General features: G+C 46.6%; 1 pseudogene; it reads left to right on the top strand.

Annotated features, from left to right (window-relative positions):
• The window catches only part of LOC111972085 (CUGBP Elav-like family member 5), a 387,343-nt pseudogene that overhangs the window by 243,076 nt on the left and 130,274 nt on the right, over window positions 1-13,993 (top strand).

Here is a 13,993-nt window from a genome sequence, read left to right as displayed (position 1 = left end):
CCCCATCTCTCTGTCTCTCTCTTCCCCCCATCGCTCTCTATTTATTTCTCTCCCCCTCTGTACTGTAGATGTATGTTCAGGGCTGGGGTTCTGTATCACCACACGTTCACATCAATAACTGGGAATATTACTTATCACTGCAGTCAGAGGCTGTTTATTATCCTGATAGGAATATAACACAGGAAACTGTACTTTGATGGCATGGTAAAATAAATTAATAATCTGTTAAATAGTCTGTTAAATAGTAAATGTGAGTAGAGTCAGAAATGTTGCATAAAAATAGGCCTACGGTATTTACTGTAGACATATGTGTTTTGGATGTACCAAGTCTGTAAATCGACTCCAGTAATGCAGCATGACTTGCCTAGCTCCCATCCAGCCAGAGAGAGAGACCACTTTGTCCACTCTTTCCTGCTAGCTAAATTCCCCCAAGTCACCAGTCACAATTAACCAAGCGTCATCAGTGGACTTTAGATCTTACTAACGACACGCCTGGTTAAATAACAACATTATAATGATAATATAGCATGGGGATTGGGGAGGGTGTGTGAGGGTAGTGTTGTAGTGTTGGATGGGAACCTCCAGCAGTGAGGCAGGCCGTCAGGGGCAGGGAGAGGTCTGGTAAACCCACACAGAGCTCACTGAGCCTGGGCTCCCTATCCTGCCGAGGCCCCTGGACTCTCAATCTCTGGATATATACAGCACAAAAAGGTGTCAAGGACTCCAGGTGCATAAACCCGAYTCAAAAAAGGTCATATTCTCACAAGGTAATGAACCTTAAAGCTTCAAACAAAGAACGGTGATATTGGGCCGGCATTCATTTCCTTGAACGATAGATTTCACAGTCAATATCAGTTTAGCATTTCAACACCTTGTCATTGTCAATGCCATTTATAATTGATACGCGACCAAAGGCAAACAATAGATTGGCCACCACAGGAATAGCAGTAGCGTTAGTATACAGTGTGTGTACTATATTATGCAGCTCTGCATTGGAGTTTATCAGAATGCGTCCGAATGGGAGAAGCAATAGGGTGGATTCAGGACTGGAGAAATGCCACTCAACTGCAAAGCAATCTTATCATGGAGTTGCAGGCAGCTCTCTCGCTCTTTTGTTTCCCCTGCCTTCCTCCCTGCCTCTCTCCCCATCCACCCATTCTCGTCCTCAGCTCAATGACAGGAGGAATGAAAAGCATCCCAATTAGAATAGAGCTTGTTATTTGCTGAGGATCCATAGTTAACCCATTCCATCTGCTTGGTTGCTTTGCTGTCGAGTGTGTATAGAGGGCTTCAAGCACACACTCACAAAGGGGCAAAAACACCTACATCCTACAGGACCTGATCTAAATGAACGCTTTCCCTGACAACAGCCATAGTTTATTCATTATATTCTGTTTACTCTCTGTGTGTGTGTGTGTGTGTGTGTGTGTGTGTGTGTGTGTGTGTGTGTGTGTGTGTCGTGTGTGTGTGTGTGGTTGTGTGTGTGTGTGTGTGCTGTGTGTGGTGTGTGTGTGTGTGGTATGTGGGTGCTCGTTGCAACCGTGCCCAGGCATGCAGTTTTGTATTTATCCTAATTACAAAGGGAGAAAATGTACTAAACTCATTTCATTTGATGTGATTTATTAGGATCCCCATTAGCCGACGCCAATTTCAACAGCTAGTCTTACTGGGGTCCGAAGCATAATGAAAAAGACATTACAGACAAAAGACTTACGAGTCAATTTATATACATTTAAAACAATGAACATGTAGTGTGTGTGTGTGTGCATCTATCAGTTACACATACATGTCAGTACATACACACAACAAGTAGGTCACATGGAGGAGAGGCGTTGTGCCGTGAGGTGTTGCTTTATTTGTTTTTTAAAACCAGGTTTGCTGTTCACTTGCGCTATATAAGATGGAAGGGAGTTCCATGCACTCAAGGCTCTGTATAATATATATTTTTTATTTAACCTTTATTTAACTAGGCAAGTCAGTTAAGAACAAATTCTTATTTACAATGACGGCCTACAATGACGGTGTAACTTGTACGCTAATAATCGGGAAGCAAGTACAGGGAGTGAATTTAATATATAAACCAACATGGAACAAAACAAGAAACACAAGTAGTGTACAGACATGAAACAGAAACAGAAACAGAGTCAATAACACCTGAGGAAAGAACCAAGGGGAGTGACAGATATAAGGGAGGTAATCAGGAAGGTGATGGAGTCCAGGTGAGTGTCATGAGGCGCAGGTGCGCGTAACGATGGTGGCAGGTGTGCGTAATGATGAGACAACTGGCGACAACGAGCGCCAGAGAGGGGGAGCAGGAGTAGACGTGACAGACAGCCTATAATACTTTACGTTTCCTTGAATATGTTCTGGACCTGGGGACTGTGAAAAGACCCCAAGTGGCATGTCTGGTGGGGTAAGTGTGTGTGTCAGTGCTGTGTGTATTTGGAACTTGGCATTTGAAATGTTCAACACATTAATGTTTCTTATAAAAACAAGAAGTGACACAGTCAGTCTTTCCTCAACTCTTAGCCAAGAGAGACTGGCATGCATAGTATTAATATTAGCCCTCTGATTACAATGGAGAGCAAGACATGCAGCTCTGTTCTGGGCCAGCTGCAGGTTAACTAGGTATTTCTTTGCAGCACTTGACCATATGACTGGACAATAATCTAGATAAGATAAAACTAGAGCCTGCAGGACTTGCTTTGTGGTGTCAAAAAAAGCAGAGCATCTCTTTATTACGGACAGAATTCTCCCCATCTTTACAACCATTGAATCAATATATTCTGACCATGAAAGTTTACAATCTAAGGTAACACCAAGTAATTTGGTCTTCTCAACTTGTTCAACCGTCATGCCATTCATTACCAGATTAAGCTTAGGTCTAGAATTTAGGGAATGATTTGTACCAAATACAATGCTCTTAGTTTTAGATATGTTCAGGACCAGTTTATTACTGGCCACCCATTCCAAAACTGACTGCAACTCTTTCTTAAGGGTTTCAGTGACTTTATTAGCTGTTATTGATGATGCGTATATGGTTGAATCATCAGCATAAATGGACACATGCTTTGTTTAATGCCAGTGGCAGGTCATTGGTAAAAATAGAAATGAGTAGAGGGTCTCGAGAGCTGCCCTGCGGTACACCACACTTTACATGTTTGACATTAGAGAAGCTTCCGTTAAAGAAAACTCCCTCTGAATCCATAATAAGGCAGAGGTTGAAAAGCCATAAACATACATTTCTCAACAATAATGGTCAATAATATCAAAAGCTGCACTGAAATCTAACAGTACAGCTCCCACAATCTTCTTATTATCAATGTCTTTCAACCAGTCATCAGTCATTTGTGTCAGTGCAGTACTTGTCGAGTCCCCTTCTCCATAAGCAGATGATTGTGGACTACAGGAACACCCCCCATTTTCATCGACAGGGATGTAGTGGAGCAGTTTGAGAGCTTCAAGTTCCTTGGTGTCCACATCACCAACAAACATGGCCCAAGGACACCAAGACAGTCATGAAGAGGGCACGACAAAACCTATTCCCCCTCAGGAGACTGAAAAGATTTGGCATGGGTCCTCAGATCCTCAAAAGGTCTACAGCTGCACCATCGAGAGCATCCCGACGGACAAATAAATGGGCAATTAAGCCAACATGCTACTGCCTGAACCGTAGCTGGGCTTAGAGAGAGAGATAATACATCCCACTCTCAGAAACCCTGTGGAGAAGACCTCTGTGTCTGCAAGCTAGAGTACAGTGCATTCGGAAAGTATTCAGACCACTTTACTTTTTCCACATTTTGTTACCTTACAGCCTTATTCTAAAATGGATTAAATATACTTTTTTTCTCAGCAATCTACACATAATAGCCCATAATGACAAAGCGAAAACAGGTTTTTAGCAAACATTTCCTGTTTCCATTGATCATCCTTGAGATGTTTCTACAACTTGATTGGAGTCCACCTGTGGTAAATTCAATTGATTGGACATGATTTGGAAAGGCACACACCTGTCTATATAAGGTCTCACAGTTGACAGTGCATGTCAGAGCAAAAACCAAGCCATGAGGTCGAAGGAATTGTCCGTAGAGCTCAGAGACAGGATTGTGTCGAGGCACAGATCTGGGGAAGGGTACCCAAAATGTTCTGCAGTATTGAAGGTCCCAAAGAACACAGAGGCCTCCATCATTCTTAAATTGAAGAAGTTTGGAACTACCAAGAGTCTTCCTAGAGCTGACCGCCCGGCCAMACTGAGCAATCGGGGGAGAAGGGCCTTGGTCAGGGAGATGACCAAGAACCCGATGGTCACTCTGACAGAGCTCTAGAGTTCCTCTGTGGAGATGGGAGAACCTTCCAGAAGGACAACCATCTCTGCAGCACTCCACCAATCAGGCCTTTATGCTAGAGTGGCCAGATGGAAGCTACTCCTCAGTAAAAAGCATATTTCAGCCCGCTTGGAGTTTGACAAAGGGCAGGGACTGGGACACTAGTCAGGATCGAGGCAAAGATGAACGGAGCAAAGTAGAGAGATCCTTGATGAAAACCTGCTCCAGAGCGCTCAGCACCTCAAACTGGGGCGATGGTTCACCTTCCAACAGGACAACGACCTTAAACACACAGCCAAGACAATGCAAGAGTGGCTTCGGGACATGTTGCTGAATGTCCTTGAGTGGCCCAGCCTGAGCCCAGACTTGAACCCGATTGAACATCTCAGGAGAGACCTGAAAATAGCTGTGAAGCAACACTCCCCATCCAACCTGACAAGAGCTTGAGAGGATCTGCAGAGAAGAATGGGAGAAACTCCCCAAATACAGGTGTGCCAAGCTTGTAGCGTCATACCCAAGAAGTATCGATGCTCTAATTGCTGCCAAAGGTGCTTCAACAAAGTACTGAGTAAAGGGTCTGAATACTTAWGTAAATGTSATATTTCAGTTTTTGATTTTATATACATTTGCCAACATTTCTAAAAACCTGTTTTTGCATTGTCATTAATGGGTATTATGTGCCAAAGTTTGTCAGCCTCCTGAGGGGGACGAGATGCTGCCGCACCTTCTTCACGACTATTTGCATGAGTGTGGACCATTTTAAGTTCTTAGTGATTTGGACACCGAGGAACTTGAAGCTCTCGACCTGCTCCACTGCAGCCATGTCGATGAAGATGGGGGAGCGCTTCGAAATTGCACCTTGTGTACTCTACTATTGTAACTCTCAACAGTAAGTTGGCCCTGAGGCAGACCCTTTTGTAGTGTAACCACAACATTAAGGTGGGGTCATCTTGGCTCACAGGCATCCTACAGGGAAAGGCAGTGTTCATATTGAGTGAATGGGTTAGCGTTTGCGAGCCAGTAAGCATGGGCCAAAACCTTCAAAAGACTTAGCCACAGCTATTTATTATTTACGATGGGTAAATTTATGGAATAATTCCATTGAGCAAGGTTACTTCGTTCCTCAAGGTGAAAATAGATACGTTTAGCACTTAATGAATGTGGCTCAGGCCTCTCCCTCATATATCAGCTATTATTGAGATGTTTTAAAATCCCATTATGGTGTTTCTCCTTGAACAAGTCATGCTTTTATRGCACTGCCCTGTCTTTAAATCTGACCTGTTGGCGGCCCGTGAATTGGTCAGTAGAAAAAAATAGATCAGTGAGGAAAAAATCGCTATGAAAAAAAAATGGTGATCTTGGACTCTTTAAAAAAAAATCTGGTGAATTGACTTGGAATTGGGAGGGAAGCCATGTTGTGGAGCAATAAAAAGGTGGTTAATTCCAGGTTACAGATGGCTGAGAGGGCCGTGAAGGGAAGCAGATTGCTTTGCATATTTGGGTAATCTTGTCACAAATCGATGCAGATCTTGGCACCTTTTTCGTAAAAAATCGTCCTGCTGCGTTATTATTAAAACAATTTGTTTGGATCGACAAAGGGTTCCATTTGGACTGAAACACTGGAGGATGAGGGGGGGAGAAGGGGGGAGTAAATTGAAAACTATTCAGGGCCATTTATTTTTGTCTCCTGCTCTTCGAACATAAACAACTTTTTAAATGTATGTGGGCCTTTGTGTACCTGTGTGGGTGTATGTGTTTTTGTGATAAAAAGGATTAATTTGTATCATCATTGGATTTGATTTGTTTGCAAACTCCTATAGGTGCATGTAGCTGGTCATTTAACAAACACTCAGTAATTCAGGGAATATTCTAGAAAGTTTGCAGGAGAACAAATAAGTTGGTAAAGCTAGCTTGAAAAATAATACTGAAAAAGGAGGGAGAAAGTCAGGGGAAAAGCGTGACATAAAGGCTGTGATGACAGAAGCATCTAATCCAAAAAATAGCATTCTTATCAGGTTCTAGTGGATTACTATGAGCCTCCTAACCAGAGAATCCTTCCCAGCCAGACACTCTCCTCAGCTCAGGGTTTGTGGATCAATAGACCTGCATTGATCTCGCTCCTCCTGTGGCTGGACTCACTTGGCCTGCCTCTTAGTCATGCACACACACACACGCACGCATAGGTGTGCGCTTCCACACACACATACATACTCTCCGACAGCGCGCACCATTCAGGCCATTCAGATTGTCTGATCGTGTGAATATGAGACGTGCGGGACTTATTTTTCTCCAGTGAGTAGCACTGAGTGTCAACCCAACTGCATCCCTCTTGGTGCCCACCATACGCCATGGCACTTTGATCAGTATCAGGGAACAGCTGTTTGTGTGGGAGAGGGCCATGACACTTCAAGCTTGTTACCTTGTTGTGGTGACGACAGTTCCACACACCAGGACTAACCTCTCTGTCTCTATTGTTTTTTCTCCAGATGACTCGCCCCATCCAGGTGAAGCCGGCTGACAGTGAGAGCCGTGGAGGTATTTGTCTTTTTTTCTGACATCCTTTTTTATCTCTCATTCTGTTTCTTGTTTCTGCTCTCTCTATTTTGCTCTCTTTTTCTCTATCTCTCATTTTTTCTCTCTCTCTTTCTCTCTTTCCCTCTCTTGCGCTTTCTCTTTCAATCTCTCTTTCTCTCTCTCTCTTTCAGTCTCTCTCTCTCTCTGTGTTGCCTGTGTTTATCTGATTGATGCTCTGCGTATTCATTTTAATTAAAGAGACGGTGGTTGGTTTTGCAGGGGACTGAAGGCAGCTAGTGGCTTCTGCTGCTTGCCTGTCTGTCTGCCTGCCTATCTAACCCTGGCCTCCCTCTGCCAAGCACATTATCATACTACTGTGAATTAAAAAGTGATTAGAGCCCTACAGTAGAGCCCCCCCCACACACACACAACTCCACACACACAATATGTTTGCTTAAACGGACGTGTATGTTCTAGACAAGAGAGTATAGGGGGAGGCGGAGGAGGGTGGGAGCATGCATAGCTTGCCAAACAATCAATAAAATTCACAGGGCCCTTGCCAAGATCCTCATTTACTTGGCCTTCATTTTGTCGTCTTTGATCTCTCTGGTCTTTCCTTTACTCGCCACGGATCTGCATAGATGTTAATGGGATGAAGGGAGGGAACATCCTCTAAGTTTTTTGGGTGGGGGGGTGTGTTCATACTGTAGTGACAGTGTGTGATAAAACGAGCTACGGTGCTCTATTCTGAAGAGCCTTGGGAGAGGGAGAGCTTCTCCATGCCTCAGTTAGTGAGAGACAGAAGGAGAGAGAGATGGAGAGAGCAGAAACAAAGAGAGAGAGGGAGAGAGGCAGACAAAGAGAGAGAGGGAGAGAGGCAGACAAAGAGAGAGAGGCAGACAGAGGAGAGAGGGCAGACAGAGGGAGAGAGGCAGACAAAGAGAGGAGCGAGGCAGACAGAGGGAGAGAGGCTGACAGAGGGAGAGAGGCTGACAGAGGGAGAGAGGCTGACAGAGGGAGAGAGGCTGACAGAGAGAGGGAGAGAGGCTGACAAAGAGAGGAGAGAGGCTGACAAAGAGAGGGAGAGAGGCTGACCGAGGGAAGAGGCTGACAGAGGAGAGAGGCTGACAGAGGGAGAGAGGCTGACAAAGAGAGGTAGAGAGGCAGACAAAGAAAGGGAGAGGCAGACAAAAGAGAGAGAGGTAGAGAGGCAGACAAAGTGAGAGAGGTAGAGAGGCAGACAAAGAGAGGTAGAGAGGCAGACAAAGAGAGGGAGAGAGGCAGACAAAGGGAGGTAGAGGGCAGAACAAAGAGAGGGAGAGGCAGACAAAGAGAGAGAGAGGCAGACAAAGGGAGGTAGAGAGGCAGACAAAGAGAGAGAGGCAGACAAAGAGAGAGAGAGAGGCAGACAAAGAGAGAGAGAGGCAGACAAAGAGAGAGAGAGGAAGACAAAGAGAGAGAGGCAGACAAGAGAGAGAGAGCAGACAAACAGAGAGAGAGAGAGAGGCAGACAAAGAGAGAGAGAGAGAGAGGCAGACAACGAGAGAGAGGAGAGCAGACAACGAGAGAGAGAGAGGCAGACAACGAGAGAGAGAGAGGCAGACAGAGAGAGAGGTAGAGAGGCAGACAGAGAGAGAGGTAAGAAGGCAGACAGAGAGAGAGGTAGAGAGGCAACAGAGAGAGAGTAGAGAGGCAGAGAGAGAGCGTAGAGAGGCAGACAGAGAGAGAGGTAGAGAGGCAGACAGAGAGAGAGTAGAGAGGCAGACAGATAGAGGTAGAGAGAGCAGACAAAGAGAGGTAGAAGAGCGACAAGAGAGGTAGAGAGGCAGACAAAGAGAGGTAGAGAGGCAGACGAGAGAGAGGTAGAGAGATAACAGAGAGAGTAGAAGGCAGACAAAGAGAGGTAGAGAGGCAGAGAGGCAGACAAAGAGAGAGAGGTAGAGAGGCAGACAAAGAGAAAGAGGTAGAGAGCAGACAAGAGAGAGGTAGAGAGGCAGACAAAGAGAGAGGTAGAGAGGCAGACAAAGAAGAGGTAGAGAGGCAGAAAGAGAGGTAGAGAGGCAGACAGAGAGAGGTAGAGAGGCAGACAGAGAGAGGTAGAGAGGCAGACAGAGAGAGAGAGAGAGGAGAGGCAGACAAAGAGAGAGAGAGAGGCAGACAAGAGAGAGAGAGAGGAGAAAAGAGAGAGAGAGAGAGGCAGACAAAGAGAGAGAGAGAGAGGCAGACAAAGAGAGTGAGAGAGGCAGACAAAGAGAGAGAGAGAGAGGCAGACAAAGAGAGAGAGAGAGAGAGAGAGAGAGAGAGGCAGACAAGAGAGAGAGAGAGAGGCAGACAAAGAGAGAGAGAGCAGACAAAGAGAGAGGTAGAGAGGCAGACAGAGAGAGGTAGAGAGGCAGACAGAGAGAGGTAGAGAGGCAGACAAAGAGAGAGAGAGAGGCAGACAAAGAGAGAGAGAGAGAGAGGCAGACAAAGAGAGAGAGAGAGGCAGACAAATAGAGAGAGAGGGCAGACAAAGAGAGAGAGAGAGAGGCAGACAAAAGAGAGAGAGAGAGAGGCAGACAAGAGAGAGAGAGATAGGCAGACAAAGAGAGAGAGAGAGAGGCAGACAGAGAGAGAAGAGAGGCAGACAAAGAGAGAGAGAGAGAGGCAGACAAAGAGAGAGAGAGAGGCAGACAAAGAGAGAGAGAGAGGCAGACAAAGAGAGAGAGAGAGGCAGACAAAGAGAGAGAGAGAGAGAGGCAAACAGGAGAGCGAGGGAGACAGAGATATTGAGAGAGGCAGACAGAGAGATTGAGAGAGGCAGACAGAGAGAGGGAGAGAGGCAACAGAGAGAGGGAGAGAGGCAGACAGAGACAGAGAGCGCGAGAGAGGGAAACAGAGAGAGAGAGGGAGGCAGACAGAGAGAGAGAGAGAGAGGCAGACAAGAGAGGTGAGAGAGGCAGACAAGAGAGAGAGAGAGAGGCAGACAAAGAGAGAGAGGAGAGAGAGAGAGAGAGGCAGACAAAGAGAGAGAGAGAGGCAGACAAAGAGAAGAGAGGCAGACAAAGAGAGAGGTAGAGAGGCAGACAGAGAGAGGTAGAGAGGCAGACAGAGAGAGGTAGAGAGGCAGACAAAGAGAGAGAGAGAGGCAGACAAAGAGAGAGAGAGAGAGAGGCAGACAAAGAGAGAGAGAGAGGCAGACAAATAGAGAGAGAGGCAGACAAGGAGAGAGAGAGAGAGGCAGACAAAAGAGAGAGAGAGAGAGGCAGACAAAGAGAGAGAGAGATAGGCAGACAAAGAGAGAGAGAGAGAGGCAGACAAAGAGAGAGAGAGAGGCAGACAAAGAGAGAGAGAGAGAGGCAGACAAAGAGAGAGAGAGAGAGAGAGGCAGACAAAGAGAGAGAGAGAGGCAGACAAAGAGAGAGAGAGAGGCAGACAAAGAGAGAGAGAGAGAGGCAAACAAAGAGAGCGAGGGAGACAGAGATATTGAGAGAGGCAGACAGAGAGATTGAGAGAGGCAGACAGAGAGAGGGAGAGAGGCAGACAGAGAGAGGAGAGAGGCAGACAGAGACAGAGAGCGCGAGAGAGGGGAACAGAGAGAGAGAGGGAGGCAGCAAGATAGAAGAGAGCAGATAGAGAGATTGAGAGAGGCAGACAGAGAGATTGAGAGAGGCAGACAGAGAAATTGAGAGAGCAGACAGAGAGAGGGAGAGAGGCAGACAGAGACAGAGAGCGCGAGAGAGGGAAACAGAGAGAGAGAGGGAGGCAGACAGAGATAGAGAGGCAGACAGAGAGAGGGAGAGGGCAGACAGAGACAGAGAGCGCGAGAGAGGGAAACAGGAGAGAGAAGGGAGGCAGACAGAGAGAGGGAGGCAGACAAGAGAGGGAGAGACAGCGAAAGGGAAGGCAAAACAAAGAAAACGAGAACAGGAAGCAAATCCTTCCCATGTCCCACTTCTGCATCAGCTTTACCTAGAAAACGCTGTCTGTTTTGGGTTAGGATACACTAGGACAGCGGGCAACTTGGCCGCCTGTCAAATGACGCAATGTTCAAAAGGACAGCCTAATTTCTAGAGATTGATCTAGAAAAGGCAAAAAGAGATAACTGGGCATGCTCATTCCTGGCTATTTGTCCATAGCCCCTCTAGCCCCTGGACCACCTAGCTCCCCATAGCCCCCTGGCTCCCCTGGTCTCTCTATCCCCCCTACCTACTTATCCCCCTATGGCCCTGCGCTCTTCTAGGCCCCTGTACCACCTAGCTCCCCGTAGCCACCTGGCTCCCCTGGTCTCTCTATCCCCCTAGCCTATTATCCCCCTATGGCCCTGGCCCTTCTAGCCCCCTGGACCACCTAGCTCCCCGTAGCCACCTGGCTCCCCTGGTCTCCTCTATCCCCCTAGCCTACTTATCCCCTATTGCCCTGGCCCTTCTAGCCCCCTGGACCACCTAGCTCCCCGTAGCCACCTGGCTCCCCTGGTCTCTCTATCCCCCCTAGCCTACTTTATCCCCTATGGCCCTGGCCCTTCTAGCCCCCTGGACCACCTAGCTCCCCGTAGCCACCTTGCTCCCCTGGTCTCTCTATCCCCCTAGCCTACTTATCCCCCTATGGCCCTGGCCCTTCTAGGCCCCCTGGACCACCCTAGCTCCCCGCTAGCCCCCTGGCTCCCCTGGTCTCTCTATCCCCCCTAGCCTACTTATCCCCCTATGGCCCTGGCCCTTCTAGCCCACTGGCCCCTCTAGCCTCTGCTGGCCCCCTAGCATTCTAGCCCTTTGCCTCCCCTAACCCCCCGACCAGTCAGCGCTGGAGACAAGCAGGGGTCTTGTGCTGTCAAGATTGATGTCCCTTAAAGGCCCATTGATTTTGCCATTGTGGTGGTGTGTGTTCGCATTAACAATGACACTCAGCTGTCTTTTTCAAATCAAATGTTACTTGTCACATGCTTCGTAAACAACAGGTATAGAATAACAGTGAAACGCTTACCATGCCGACAATGCAGAGAGAATAAAAAGATAAATAATATAAAAATAATAACACAAGGAATAAATACACAGTGAGTAGCGATAACTTGGCTCTATACACAGGGTACTAGTACTGAGTCGATGTGCAGGGTTACAAGGTAATTGAGGTAGATACACTATGTGGACACCCCTTCAAATTAGTTGATTCGGCTAGTTCAGCCACACCCGTTGCTGACAGGTATATAAAATCGATCACACAGCCATGCATTCTCCAGAGACAAACATTGGCAGTAGAATGGCCTTACTGAAGCTCAGTGACGTTCAACTTGGCACCATCATAGGATGCCACCTTTCCAAAAAGTCAGTTCGTCAAATGTCTGTTCAACTGTGCTGTCATTGTGAAGTGGAAATGTCTAGGAGCAACAACGGCTCAACCGTGTAGTGGTAGGCCACACAAGTGCGTAGTGCAGAAGTGCGTAGTGCAGAAAAATCATCTGTCCTCGGATGCAACACTCACTACCAAGTTCCAAACTGCCGCTGGAAGCAAGGTCAGCACAAGAACATTCTAGACAATCTTTGTGGCAACAGTTTGGGGAAGGCCCTTTCCTGTTCCTTTGTCATTATGGGGTAGCTTCCGTCTGGCCACTCTATCATAAAGGCCTGATTGGTGGAGTCCTGCAGAGATGGGAGAAACTTCCAGATGGACAACCATCTCCACCGAGGAACTCTAGAGCTCTGCCAGAGTGACCATCGGGTTCTTGGTCACCTCCCTGACCAAGGCCCTTCTCCCCCGATTGCTCAGTTTGACCGGGTGGCCAGCTCTAGGAAGAGGCCACTGTGTTCTTGGGGGCCTTCAATGCTGCAGAAATGTATTGGTACCCTTCCTCAGATCTGTGCCTCAACACAATCCTGTCTCAGAGCTCTACGGACAAATCCTTCAACCTCATGTCTTGGTTTTTACTCTGACATGCACTGGTAACTATTGGACCACATATAGACAGGTGTGCGCCTTTCCAAATCATGTCCAATCAATTGAATTTACCACAGGTGGACTCCAATCAAGTTGTAAAAACACCTCAAGGATGATCAATAGAAACAGGATGCACCTGAGCTCAATTTCAAGTCTCATATCAAAGGGTCTATATACTTATGTAAATAAGGTATTTCCGTTTTTTTATTTTTTTTATTTGCAAACATAGATTGATGAGGAAAACAATTAATTTATTACATTTTAGAATAAGGCTGTAACGTAACAAAATGTGGAAAAAGTTAAGGGGTCTGAATACTTTCCGAACTGTAGCTGCCTTAGCTTTTGCCTGTATATGTAGCAACTAGTTGAGTTTGCTATCTATTTCTCCTTTGTCCTTTATGGACCACACCTCCCTCCCTCCCTCCCTCCCTCCAGAGTCATACCCAGGGTGAGATCTTAATTAGACTTCCTGTTCTGGGGAGATGATGACACCAGGGATGGACCATGCACCAGGCCACTGGGGGACCGGGCTCTCCATCCTGTCCGCCAGCTTCTAATTACTCACTTAATCTCATTACGGGGAGGACAGATCACAGCACCTGGGCCAGACTGGCCATTTGGGACTGACCCCCTCTACCGTATACCTGCAGGACCCCTCACCGCAAGGACCAACGCTCACTGGTTATTAAGAATATATATTTTTTCAATTAACTTGTTACGTGTACCAATGGTAAGAATGTCCAACAGTCCTCAACTTGGTAGCCACTGTAGTAGCCATGCTGATAGTGGTTGTTTTGGGCAGAGGTGGGTCGATTACTGAAAATCTGTTGCTTAGATTGTAATTTACTGAAGTAAAAATAAAAGTAGCCCTCTTAAGAAACTTCTCAAGTAACAGTAAAAAGTATGGGCTGAGTGTTGGGACGTGGAACTGGAGACAAGTGGGAGTGAAGTTGCTGGGCGGGGAGTAGAATGGCGGTCAAAGATAAAAGTAAAAAATTAACACAAAAAATTGAAGTTTAAATTACACTATAAATGAACTGTTAAAATCCAATGCCTGTTAACCTGAGGCTGAAGCCACTCAAGCACTTGTACGCACGTACACATGCATACACACACTAACATTCAAAAGCACACATGTGCACACACACGGACACACACGCACACACACACCTTGCTGTTTTGTTGTCCTTGATGTCTTTTGTTTTTGCATTGTTGTTGATGTTTTTCTATTTTTTCTATGGCGCATC

Source organism: Salvelinus sp. IW2-2015, linkage group LG13 (assembly GCF_002910315.2).
Source record: "Salvelinus sp. IW2-2015 linkage group LG13, ASM291031v2, whole genome shotgun sequence".
Taxonomy (NCBI): domain Eukaryota; kingdom Metazoa; phylum Chordata; class Actinopteri; order Salmoniformes; family Salmonidae; genus Salvelinus; species Salvelinus sp. IW2-2015.
This window is presented reverse-complemented; position numbering and strand designations above follow the sequence as displayed.